Source organism: Moschus berezovskii, chromosome 10, assembly GCF_049115385.1.
Source record: "Moschus berezovskii isolate FMDL1 chromosome 10, NW_MosBer_1.0, whole genome shotgun sequence".
In the NCBI taxonomy this organism is placed as follows: domain Eukaryota; kingdom Metazoa; phylum Chordata; class Mammalia; order Artiodactyla; family Moschidae; genus Moschus; species Moschus berezovskii.
Window position 1 is genome coordinate 109,924,364 of NC_142469.1, and position 12,205 is coordinate 109,936,568.

Below are 12,205 nucleotides of genomic sequence, written 5' to 3' on the forward strand. Positions count from 1 at the left end.
TGAATAAAAGTGAAGTTCTCAGGAGAAAATGAGAAGCTGTGAAATGGAAATTTTAGAACTAAGAAACGCAATAGATAAAACTGAATAATCCCATGGATGGGTTTGCTTGTAGAATGTCAAAGGTAGAGTGAAAAGTCAGTGAACTTAAATTTCAGTGAACAGAAATAATTTCATCTGAATGACAGAGGAAAATACGATTGAAGAAAATGAGCAGAGTCTAAGGAAGCTGTGGGACAATCTCAAAACTCTCACACTCACAGCACTGGAAAGCCAGAGTGGGGCAGAAAGAGTGATGTTTGGAGAAAAATTATTTGAAAGAATAACAACTAAAACCTTCCTAAATATTGTTCAAGACAAAAATTTATATATTCAAAAATTCAGTGAACCACAAACAGAATAAACTCAAAGAAACCGTGCAACCTACTTGGGATGCTGAAAACTAAATATACAGAAAAATATTTGAAAGGTGAGAAAAATAAAGTTTTTCACTGGGCACATAAGAACCAAAGTGTTTTCTTTAAAAAAAAAAAAATTCATCTGTTCCTGTTTACTTTTACATAAGACATTTAAATCAATAAATAAAGTGGAGGAAAGGGCATTTTGGCTCTGGAAAAGGATGTCCAAAACATGAAGTAAAATAAAAATTAGTGGGCACAGTATCTAAATATTTGGAACCTCAAACAAATATTTGGTTTGATTTTGAGGCAAGTAAACGACTCTTTTTTAATCCCCTCTGGCTCATGGTCTGTGGCATTGACCAGCGAATGAAAACTCTGTAAGGTGAGTGACAGAACATAATCGGGCAGCTGAAGAAATTGCCTGTCACACTCCTGAGAGTCAGGGACCTCAGGAGCTCATTTAAAGATGATCATGAAACCAGCTGCTTCATTCTCGAGCTTCTGTGATAATCATGGCATTTCTCAGTTTTAACTTATTAACGTCTTGGGATGAAATTAAGGCCTAATATTGAGCTAGCCTGGAAAACGTGTCTATAATATTATACTTAGGATTTGTGTGATCCCAAATGCCATCTGCTGCCACTGTACGAGTGGTCCTACATGTCCTAGAGGATTTCATTTCTTCATGGATCACAACTAGTGATGGTAAAGTTCCAAGAGCTTTATGAATATGGTTTATTATGTACCTGAAATTAGAACAAATCTACTATGTGTGTTGACGAGAGCTATTAACTATATGAAATGAGGTTCCCCTTATTGACTGAAGGCGTTTTATTAGCACATATTCTTTATGTCTTTTTGAAACTCCAGTTTCCAAATTCCTAAAATTTACACAAAAGAGAAAAGCATTACAAAGATGAAATATACACAGTAATTTAAAGAGCATGTAGATGAGAGCTTTTAACTGTTGCCACGTGGGTAAAAGGGAGTTTAGTTGTATCTTTGTTTATGGTGCATTCCATTTAAAGTCTTCTCCACAGGCCCCCCTTAGCACCTCGGGTCACGTTTTATAAGGTCATGGTCTGACCTCTAACATATAAACCCAAAAGAAATGAAGAAAGCTGTAACAATAGGTTACTCTCATCTGATGAAGAAAGGTAATTTATGATGCACTAGCCGGACATGACTGAGCGACTGAACTGAACTGAACTGAGATACACTCTGAGAAGAGAAAGCCAGCTATCTTTGCCATCAAAATGCAGTTAATTTAGGTCCTCATTGGATCAACTTGAAGAAAGCATTTGTTCACAGCTATGGAGATAGTAAGGGCATAAGAGTCTGAGCTGGGAGGGATTGGGGGCAGGAGGAGACGGGGACGACAGAGAATGAGATGGCTGGATGGCATCACCGACTCTGTGGACATGAGTTTGAGTGAACTCCGGGAGTTGGTGATGGACAGGGAGGCCTGGCGTGCTGTGGTTCATGGGGTCGCAGAGAGTCGGACACAACTGAGCGACTGAACTGAACTGAACTGTACTGTTTTTAGTGATATTTTAATAATAAAAACAGCAAAGGGGTATACTCAAGAGTCTTTATGTACTTTTATCAAATTTTTCCTTTTTAATTCTTATAATGGAGAACATCTGGACCAGGACTTTGAGGTTGCCACTTAGGGAAAATAAAACTAAGAACTCCATGTTTATTTTGAGGAAAGCAAGAATGACCTGTGAGTCTGACCTAAAGGTGTCTTGACTTCATGTGACCGTGGAGGAGAAGATGATGTGGTTTGCCCAGTGATTTGCATTACGCTGCTGGAAAAAAACCCACAAAAACCCTATTTTGAAAATGTTTATGCATCAGTTATTTTGCTTTTGGAAACTGTGAAATTTATGCCAGTTATTAAAGAAAGCTCACTTTGCTTCCTTTCCCCACAGCCCAGAGCTGAAATGTGTACAATCAGCCACCTCTCTGCGCTGTGGAAGAGAACTAGCTGACTTTGTCATGAGGAACAAGGGACGCTCTTGATTCAAAGAGAGTTGCTCACTCTGTGCAAACACGTTCCTAATATTTTAGTCATGTGTATCCTTTCTACCAAGTCTGAAGATTCTGTGAAGTCATCTGAGCAATAGTTCTTGTTTATCTTGACTAAAGCCAGGTTGGAAAGATATATAGCAACACAGAAAGCCTGGCATTTGCTAGGCATTGATTATGACTTTGGTGGCAGTTCGTTATGAGAGAAATCGGAAGTTCTGTCTCTGTGGGGATGGATATATATGATTTTCTATGCATTCAGTTCTCACTCTCGGTACCAATCTGTCAACATTCTGAAGTTGCTAAACTAGACTCTCAGTAGAGAAACTATGGGTGAAATGGTGGAGAAATGGAGAGTATGAAATGGTGCTATTATTTATGAAACTGAAACCCACAGGAGGGTGTCAACAGCAATTTACATTGTTGAATCTCTTGAACCCATAATTACCTTATATCTTGAATCTCATCTGAAATTTCTTTTTTTTAAAGATTATTTTTAAATGTGGGCCATTTTAAAAGTTTTTAGTGAATTTGTTGCAATATTGCTTCTGTTTTATGTTTGTTTTTAGTTGTTTTTTTTTTTTTTTTTGCCTCTAGGCACGTGGGATCTTAGGGTCCCAGACCAGGGATCGAACCTGTACCCTCTGCATTGGAAGGCAAAGTCTTAACCCCTGGACCACCAAGGAAGTCCTTGACATTTCTTTTCTGGCATTCTAAAGGAGATCAATCCTGGGTGTTCATTGGAAGGACTGATGCTAAAGCTGAAACTCCAATACTTTGGCCACCTCATGCGACGAGCTGACTCACTGGAAAAGACTCTGATGCTGGGAGGGATTGGGGGCAGGAGGAGACGGGGACGACAGAGAATGAGATGGCTGGATGGCATCACGGACTCAATGGACATGAGCTTGAGTGAACTCTGGGATTTGGTGATGGACAGGGAGACCTGGCGTACTGTGATTCATGGGGTCGCAAAGAGTCAGACACGACTGAGCAACTGAACTGAACTGAACCCAGAGAAAAGCAGAGCAGTTCACTCAACTGTTAGGAGAATTTCCAGGTCAGAACAGAGAGCATCAGAGACCCCCTAATCTAGGAGAATTACAAAATATGCCAGTTATTCCAGAGGCTGTAAGGCAAAGTGCTATTGCACAAATCTGCTTGCAAAGAGATCACTAGTAGCTTGGTGTCTGCAGTGGAGAGGGTGCGGCACGAACCTGATAAAGTCCACGTCCCAGCGCCATCTGCTCCCTGGACCCCTCCGCTCCCTCTGTCGCCTTTTCCCTGGACGGGTCCATGGCTGCCACCGAGGTCTTGGGAAGCACCCACTGAGGGCAGGACACAGGATGACTACCTCCAAAACTGAGAGTCAGAGTCTTACTCTTGGGTTCCAACACAAGCTTCTGAAAACCGCAGCAGGGGATGATTGAAATCCCAAGAGACTCACAGTGACTCTAGGAACAAAGCTCAGCGTAGCCTGTGGGTCATGGGGGTTGCAAAGGCAGACTACCCTGCTGTCCGAGCCTGGAGGTAAGTCTTCCCGGAGCAGAGGAGCAGGAGGAAGCGGAGACCTCTGGGGCAGGAAAGCACTCGGACCAGGCTGAGTGGCTGAGCAGCGGCCCGGCCCCTCTGTCCTGCCTCCCACCCCAGCTGGGGTCTAAGTGCGGAGCCCTGGTCGTGAGCGTGGGGGACAGAAGGCACCCAGGACAGGACAGCAGGAAGCAGGGCTCAGGAGAGGCCCCTCTGTCCGCCTGGGTGTGGGGCCCACAGCACAGAAGGGGTAACCCAGGGGTGAGGCAGAGGAGCTGAGACAGCCCTGCTGCAATGACCCAGACCTGCTCGGGCCCTGAGAGAGACAACAAGGAGGCAGCAGAGTCACTGCTTGTCACTGGGAGGCCCCAGGCCCAGGGGGACGGTGGTCAGGGATGATTCACAGCTTTGGCCGAAGTGGAGGCTGATGGCCAAAGACCAGACGGTGTGAACTCCTCTCTGTGGCGTCCAGGAGTGGAGCAAACCAGACATGTCTTCCCCTGAAGACACAGCAGACGCACGAGCCCCTTTGGAGCACCCTCGCACCCTGGGGGGAAGCACAGGAGCTCAGCTCTGAATCAGCGAGGTCACCTGGCAGTGACTCAGGGCTCAGGGACTCGGCAGTTTTCCCTCGGAAGTGAGTAGGTTAGATCTCCTGCCGCAGAGATACTGTGACTCCACTGAAAATCAAACCCAAATTTAAAAGAAAGCAAAGTTCCTTTTTAAAAAACAAGCTTGAGGTTGTAGCTCATGGAAATATTGCCTTGACCACATTTATTGTTCATGAGAATTCTGCATTACCTATATTTGAATGCTCCTGTAAGGGCCATTCAGCAAGTGCCTATTTATGGTATAGGGTCAGAAAAGGGATTCTCAACATGTCTCCTGTTGGAGGAACTAGGAAACACCCCCGAAATCCCAGAGCCCATTCCTGAGCTCATCCTTCTTGACTCGGACATTATCCACACGTGCAGGAAACGGCTTGGCCTCTGGTGTCTGTGAAGCCAGGACTGTACAGCAGAGCTTCGGGGATGGTAGAGATGCTTCACACTTGTGCTGACAGACTGAGCATCTGACACGTGTCCGGCGTACCTGACAAGCTGGATTTTAAGTTGTGTTTAATTTGGCTTCAGTTAACTCTAATACATGGAGAAGGCAATGGCAACCCACTCCAGCACGCTTGCTTGGAAAATCCCATGGACGGAGGAGCCTGGTGGGCTGCCGTCTACGGGGTCCCACAGAGTCGGACACGACTGAAGTGACGTAGCGCTTAGCAGCAGCAACTATAATACACAGGTGACCGTGGCCATGTGGTGGACACTGAGGCAGAGGATGGGCTCTTGCCCACGACGCTGCGTGTGGCTGTGTCCCTTCCTTTCCTCGGAGACCTTGTATCCTTCTCGTCTCCACATTCAGGTGGTGAAAGATGTCAGTTGGAGACCTCAGTCTTCTCTCTAGACTCCTGTCTGAACACCAGTTGCTGCTGGGCTGATCCGATAGGAAGTCTGGAGGCCCGGCTGGGTGCTGACCCAGCGCTGAGTGCGATGGTGACGACGCCTCTGGGACTGGGCTGGGCTCAGAGACGAGGCCGCTCAGCCAAGCCGCAGAGAAAAAGACAGACAGAAGACAGGACTGCAGCGGAAGGGCAGGTGGTGTCCGCCCGCTGTGTCCTGGGGGCCTGCTTCTCCGTCTGGGCTCCTCACCTGAGTGACTGAAGGCACGGAGAGAGTTGTGCGGGCCGGGCGTGTGCAGCTGGCCATCACTCCTGTCCCTGCCCATTCACGCAGCTGTGACTCACGCTGTCTTTTGCATCTGTAGTCCCTTTCCAGGCACCAGCGGTTTGCTCATTACATATTCGTTATTTGTCACGGACTTAGTAGCTGGTGGGAGGTAGGAAAAAGTGAGGAGAATAGCCAAGCAGAACCCCCGACCTCCTGTTGCTCTTAATCTAATCAGGGAACCAACAACGCCCCAAATCACCACTGTACTGTGCTGGGAGAGACACACATCCTCTGACCGCCTGTCCGTCTCAGCCAATGACTTCAACGTTCCTTTGTGATTTCCTCTCATTATTTCCTTCATGGGTCTCAAAGCGGGTGATGGGAAAACAATGCTAAATGTTAGCTTTTATGCTAAACACTGTCGGTTTTCTGGCCTATATTCAACCAAACCTTGAATCTGGGGAGGTAATGTGTCAGGTTAAAATATTTCTTGCAGCGTGTGGTGCCCGTGTGATCAGTTTCCTCAGTGATGACTGCTCTGGTCCCCCAAAGAGACCTGTTTAAGCAGGAGAGACTCATGCAGCCGGTCCATTTCAGCCTTTTGTCCCATCCTCCATCCCCCTGTGGGTAACGTGTCGAAGCCTGGAGTTGAGGCAGCCATCTTGTGAGCATGAGGCAACACTGCATTGTGTTGGTTTGGGTGATGGCAGCTGCAGTGACAGACTTTCATTGTCACAGAAAGTTGGTGACAGTGCATTGGAAGCTCAGCGTTCCTTCCCACCCTGTTGGGAGCTTTGCTGACTGTGGTGCTCAGCATCCTGACTGTTTCCACCGTGTGGCTCTCCAGCCCCACAGCTTCTGAGTTCTTTGCGTGAGGCCAGCAGACAGATCAGAGAGTCTGCAGGTGGCTTACCTGCTTCTTAAGATGCTGATCTACCATATAAAGTTTAAACTTCTACACCTGGAACCCAAGGTTTTCCAGCACAAAGATGCACCCCTCACGATTGCCAGATTGCGCTTGCTTACCCACCCAGCGTTTCTGTCGCCCAGACACACACACCCTGTGAGTGCCATGCTGCCGCCCCACCCTCCCAAAGTGACTTCTGCTCTGTCACCTCACTCACCCTCTCAAAGAACCGTCTCAAACACCATTATACGCTGAGCCCTCACTCTGAGATGAAAGTGACTCTTCCCTTTAATCTCTCAGAGTGTAACATATACATCTCATTTGATAGTTCGTAACAGCTATTTTAAACTCAAGTTCAAATCTTATTATCTTGAGATTAAAAAGATAAGGATAAAGATTGTTACTGAAGATTATTAAGCCACTTAAAAAATTCTACAGTTTGAATATTCAAATCATGTTTTATTTCCTAAATCAAATATATAAAATTCGTCCATTGACTCCTTATAAGTCAAAACTGGAATCTATAATTTAACCAATATTTGTTGTCTTGGACTGCATAGTACCTGAGAATTTCAGCTTCATGTAAGATTTATTTTAATAATTCAATCAACGTAGAAATAGTCAGGGGAAAGATGGACTCTATGCAGTGTAATTAAAAAAAAATTCCATGTGTCACTTGATTTTTCATGTTTATGAAGTTATATCTGGATGTCTGTAGATAAGCACTAATCACCTCATTTGTTTTTGTAACCACTATCCCAGACATTTCTCTCAATGAAATAATCTGGTGGTTCCATTTATAAATCGCATTAAAAAAAAAAATCCTGCACGTAGATTTTCCAAAGTTTTTCTCTTTGTCAAAGGTTAAATATCACCCTCATTCCAGCTCCTTTTCTTCTAGGTGATAGCCAGATGAAAACAAAAGCCTTACACATCTGCAACTGAGGGTTAAAACCTGCTAATGTCTGCCCTCACATCCCTCCAGCCTCTTGGATTAGCTTCCGCTCCTCCTGGCGGGTGCTGGCGACGCTGGGGCGGCCTCTCTCCTGCCCCTGGGTCCCAGGAGATCCCGTTGCCCCACTTTGCTGCCAGCTGCTGCTCCTTCCAGTTGCTGTAAACCCGGAGATGCTGCCTTTAGCACCCACAGGACACTGGTGACAGCCTGGGAGTGCTTCCGTGCTGTTGCTACAAAGACAGGAAGGATCTCCATGTCGGGGTGACCCAGCCCTTCCCCGCACCAGGGTGCGGGCTCCTATAGGTATACCAGACATTCCAAGACCAGCTGGGAACCACTGTGGTCAGGCCACGACCCTGTGAGGAAGGCCTTTGTCTCCATCTCTGATGAGCGTGATGAAGCAGCACCAGTCAGGTACCCGGCACTGAGCGGCGAGGAGCCTGGAGGCCCCTTCACAGCCAGTGCACCCCAGGGGAACACAGGACTGCTCGTGTGTGTGCACACACCTGGGAAAACAGGCTCCCTGCAGAGGGACCCCTGAGAACGGGGTAAGAGCGGGCCGCAAGGACCCATGCCCGGAGAGCGAGAGGAGAACCGTGGGCCAAAGGTGACCACCTGGGAAATGTGCTTAGTATATGCTTTGCAGGGACTGCTTGGCCATTGGCAGGAGCTGACTGTAGGCGAAGGGGATCCCTGGGGGTCAGGAGGCTGCTCGGACATGTGACCACCCAGGATGGTGGCAGCGGGCAGCCGTGCCCGGGTTTGCTCCCTGTGTTGGAGGCTGGGCCAACAGAACGTGCGATGGAATTGATCATGAGACGCGAGGTTCTGAGGAGGAGGGGCGTCCAAGGACGCAGTCTCAGCTGAGGGTACAGGACTAAGAGGATGGTGGTCCCGCCGGCTGCTGTGGAGACTAGGGCTGGGGCGGGGTTGGGTGGCATCCGAGCCTCTGGCGGAGCACTGCGTTGGCATTCCTTGTGGAGTAGTTGTACGGGGTTGGGGGAGGCCGGAGGTGATTCGGAAGGCAGTGGCATCCAGGGTGGTTCACATACATGCTGCCTCGGTCCCTGATGTAGGACGTGCAGGGGGTACCAAGTGCCAAGGAGGCAGGCCGCCCTGCTCAGTGCTTAGAGGGAGAATCGGTAAAGACTGGAAGGTTAGAGGGGCAGCAGGGTGGAGGCACGGACTTTTGAGCCCAGGAGCTTGGCCAGGAGAAGCTGAGTAGGGTGACCGACCCCTGGATTAGCTTGTTGGTGACCTTGCCAGCTGCCTCGCCTGTTCGAGTGAGGCAGAAAGCACCAGCTGAAACGCTCTGAGGAGGACTTGGGGGGTGAGGCTCTGGGGACAGTGATATATACGTGTTTGAGGAAAGCACACATTCATAGCGTTTAACAAACCAACATGCACCGTTTAGAGGAATGTGCTACTACTCCAGTACCACTCAGAAACTGGAAGGTGGACACTTATTCTGCTCCGTAGGAATAATGGTGCATCTGGGCCATGTCCTCACCAGAGATTCAGGTGCATCTTGCGTAAGACCACAATGTGGCTGCAGCAACGCACACTCACAGTGAGCTGCACGCCGCCACGACACGTTGGCTGGCGCGCCTACACGGTGCATCTTCACTGTACATGGGTCGATGCGCTCAGTCACTGACTTGTGTCCAGCTCTTTGAGACCCCATGGACTACAGCCCACCAGGCTCCTCTGTCCATGGACTTCCCAGGCAAGGATACTGGAGCGGGTTGCCATTTCCTTCTTCAGAAGATCATTCCTGACCCACATCTCTTGTGTCTCCTGCTTTGGCAGGAAGATTGTTTATTGCTGAGCCACCTGGGAAGCCTTATATTAGTTAACAGTGCGGCAGAAAATGAAAAGATGTGTCTGTTCTATCACATATTCACAAAGTCATCGGTTAAAATAAATGTTAGCCAAAAGTACATTTAATTACATAGAATTTTCTTCTTGACTTCTGATTTTGAAAGCTTCTTTGTTACCAGATTTTTTTAAGTTGCCCAGGAATAGCTGTCTTAATAAATCACCTTTTATCAGGAAAAGAAATACCGTGCCATTGACGACAGAATGATGACCACAAAATGAGATCTTTTTTAAAAAACACAAACACACAAAGAAAGCAGGAGTGGAAATTTCACCTCGTTGTGGCCCCAGCATGGAGGGAGTGAGAAGGGAGGAAAGGAGTGGCTGTGACCGCTACCCACAGGAAAGAGTCAAGGCAGGGACACAGCAGGACAGGGCACCAACAATGCCCTGAGTGGGGGTCCAGGTCCCAGCTCAGGTCAGGGGCCCGGGGCTAAGGACGAGACCTGCGCACTGAGGATGCAGTCAGTCACTGGGGATGGAAGAGGCAGAACTCAGCGGTCTACCTGAGCAGACCAGGAGATAGCAGGGAAAAGCCCCGTCGCTGGGCAGAGGCTTCACATTAGGTTCCGGATCCCACAGGGACTGAGCCAACAGGTAGCTGAATGGAAATCAATGTTAAGAAAATGCTGCGCAGTGTGGGCACAGGCTGTCCATAAACACACAGGATGAAACTCTCCCATTTAGTAGGTGGGACAGCAGCTAGCATGCCTCTCATTTCAGATAAAACAGACTTAAATATCAGCAGACAGACAACATAAATCCTCTTAGGAGTGTGGAAAGAGGTTGATACCATTGAACAGGACAGTTGAATTCCAGGACAGAGGAGCTGGAAAACCTCAAGCCTATGGGTTTGTTCATAAATCATGGTGGGCATTTCAGGTCAACTAAAGCATCAAAGGTCAAACCGCCCCGAGGAGGCTTCGTGGTCACTCTGTGGGGCCAGCTGCATATGGTGAACATTTTGTTTCCGTTAAAATGTTATTCTTTCTGTAATGTTCAATGTGGCGTTACTAAAAGCGAAGTCATGAATCACTGCAGAGTGATTTTTTCCTACAAAATAAGTTTCCCAAATTGTTGTGAAAAATCTTGAACTTTTTCCTTCCTTCTCTACTAGGTCATATTTCTTTGCCTAGTATTTTTCCATTTTGTTTTTTACTTCAGATCATAAAAGAAGTGTTTGTCCAATTTAAGTAGAAACGCTCTGTCAATATTAGTGTTATTCTTCAACGTTTGAGATTAAACTTGCATACAGGAAAGTGATGCCTTGACTTGTAATCGCCATTCCAATCAACATATAGAGCCTGTCAATCACTGCAGAAGAGTCTTATTCTTAAACTGAAGCCCATCCCCATCATCCACAATCATCCGCAGTCCTGACTGCCATCACCTTTGGTTAGGTTTCCTTGCTTTCGAGCTTCACACAAATGGAAGCCTCCGACATAAACTCTTCTGTTTCTGCCTCCGTCCACTCAGTATAATGTTCTAGAGATTCACACAAGAAGTCACGAGAACCAGTTAATACTTTTTATTGCTGAGTCGTGTTCCATTGTGTAATATACCACAACTTGCTTATCTATTTGATGGATGTTGGATTGTTTATAGTTTGGAGCTTTTATGAATCACATTTTGTCTAAGAATTTTTATGGACAGATTTTTTTAAGGGAAATAAAAAGATAACGAGTGAAAGTTTTGCAAGCTTTCCAAAGTGTGGTGCAACTGTTTCAGACTTCCATCAGCAGTCCTTAAGAATTCCTGTTAATTACATCCTTGCCGGCATTTGGTCTCTCAAAATTTTAAATTTTAGCCATACTGAGGTTAGTGGAATGGTGTCATGTGGTCGTTTTAATTAATATTTCTCTGATGATGAGTAATGCTGAACCTCTTTTCAAGGGTTTGGTGGCAAATTCTACATCTCCCTTTGAGAAGTGTCCAAGTGTTTTTGCTCATTTTATTAGGGTCCTTTTTATTATCTGTTTGTGGAGACTCACTGCCTGTACTGAGCATGAGACCTCTGTCAGATATATGCTTCGCAAATATTTTCTCCGAGTCTTTGACTTGCTTTTTCATTTTCTTAATATGCCATCCAGTGTAGGAACTTTATGTTTTGGTGAAGTCCAATTTATTGACCTTTACCTGTAGTGTTTTTTGAATCCATTCTAAGAAACCTTCTCTAGTTTGAAGGATAAAAATATATTTCTGTTTTCTTCTGGAAGTTTTACAGTTTTAGCTTTTATGACTCATTTTGAATTCCTGCTGTAGGGGGTCTAAGGATGGGGTTGTGGTTAATTTTCTCCATTTTCTAATATTTCTCCATCAACCAGATGGTGAAATACAATTTGTTGACTTAGTCCCCTTCTCTTTTGAGCTTCTTTAAGGTTCATTGTCTCAAATTCAGGAGCTTTGTAGTAAGTTATGAAATCACTTAGTGTGAGTCTTCCAATTTTGTTCATTTTGAAGTTGCTTTGGCTATTTTAAGTCCTTTAAATTTCTAAATAAGTTTGAGAATCAACTCATCAGTTTCTGAGTCCATCAGGACTTGCCCATTGTGTTAAACCTGTAGATCAATTTGTAAGATAATTGAAATGTTAACGATGTTGAGTCTGAAAATCTGAAAATCCATGAATATAGTGTGTTTGCCCTTTTCTTTAGTTCAATTCTGATTTCTTTCAGCATTGTCTCAAAAGTCTCAATACAAATGATTTGCATGTATTTCACTAAATGTTCAGTTCAGTTCAGGCGCTCAGTCGTGTCCGAGTCTTCGTGACCCTATGGACCCCAGCAC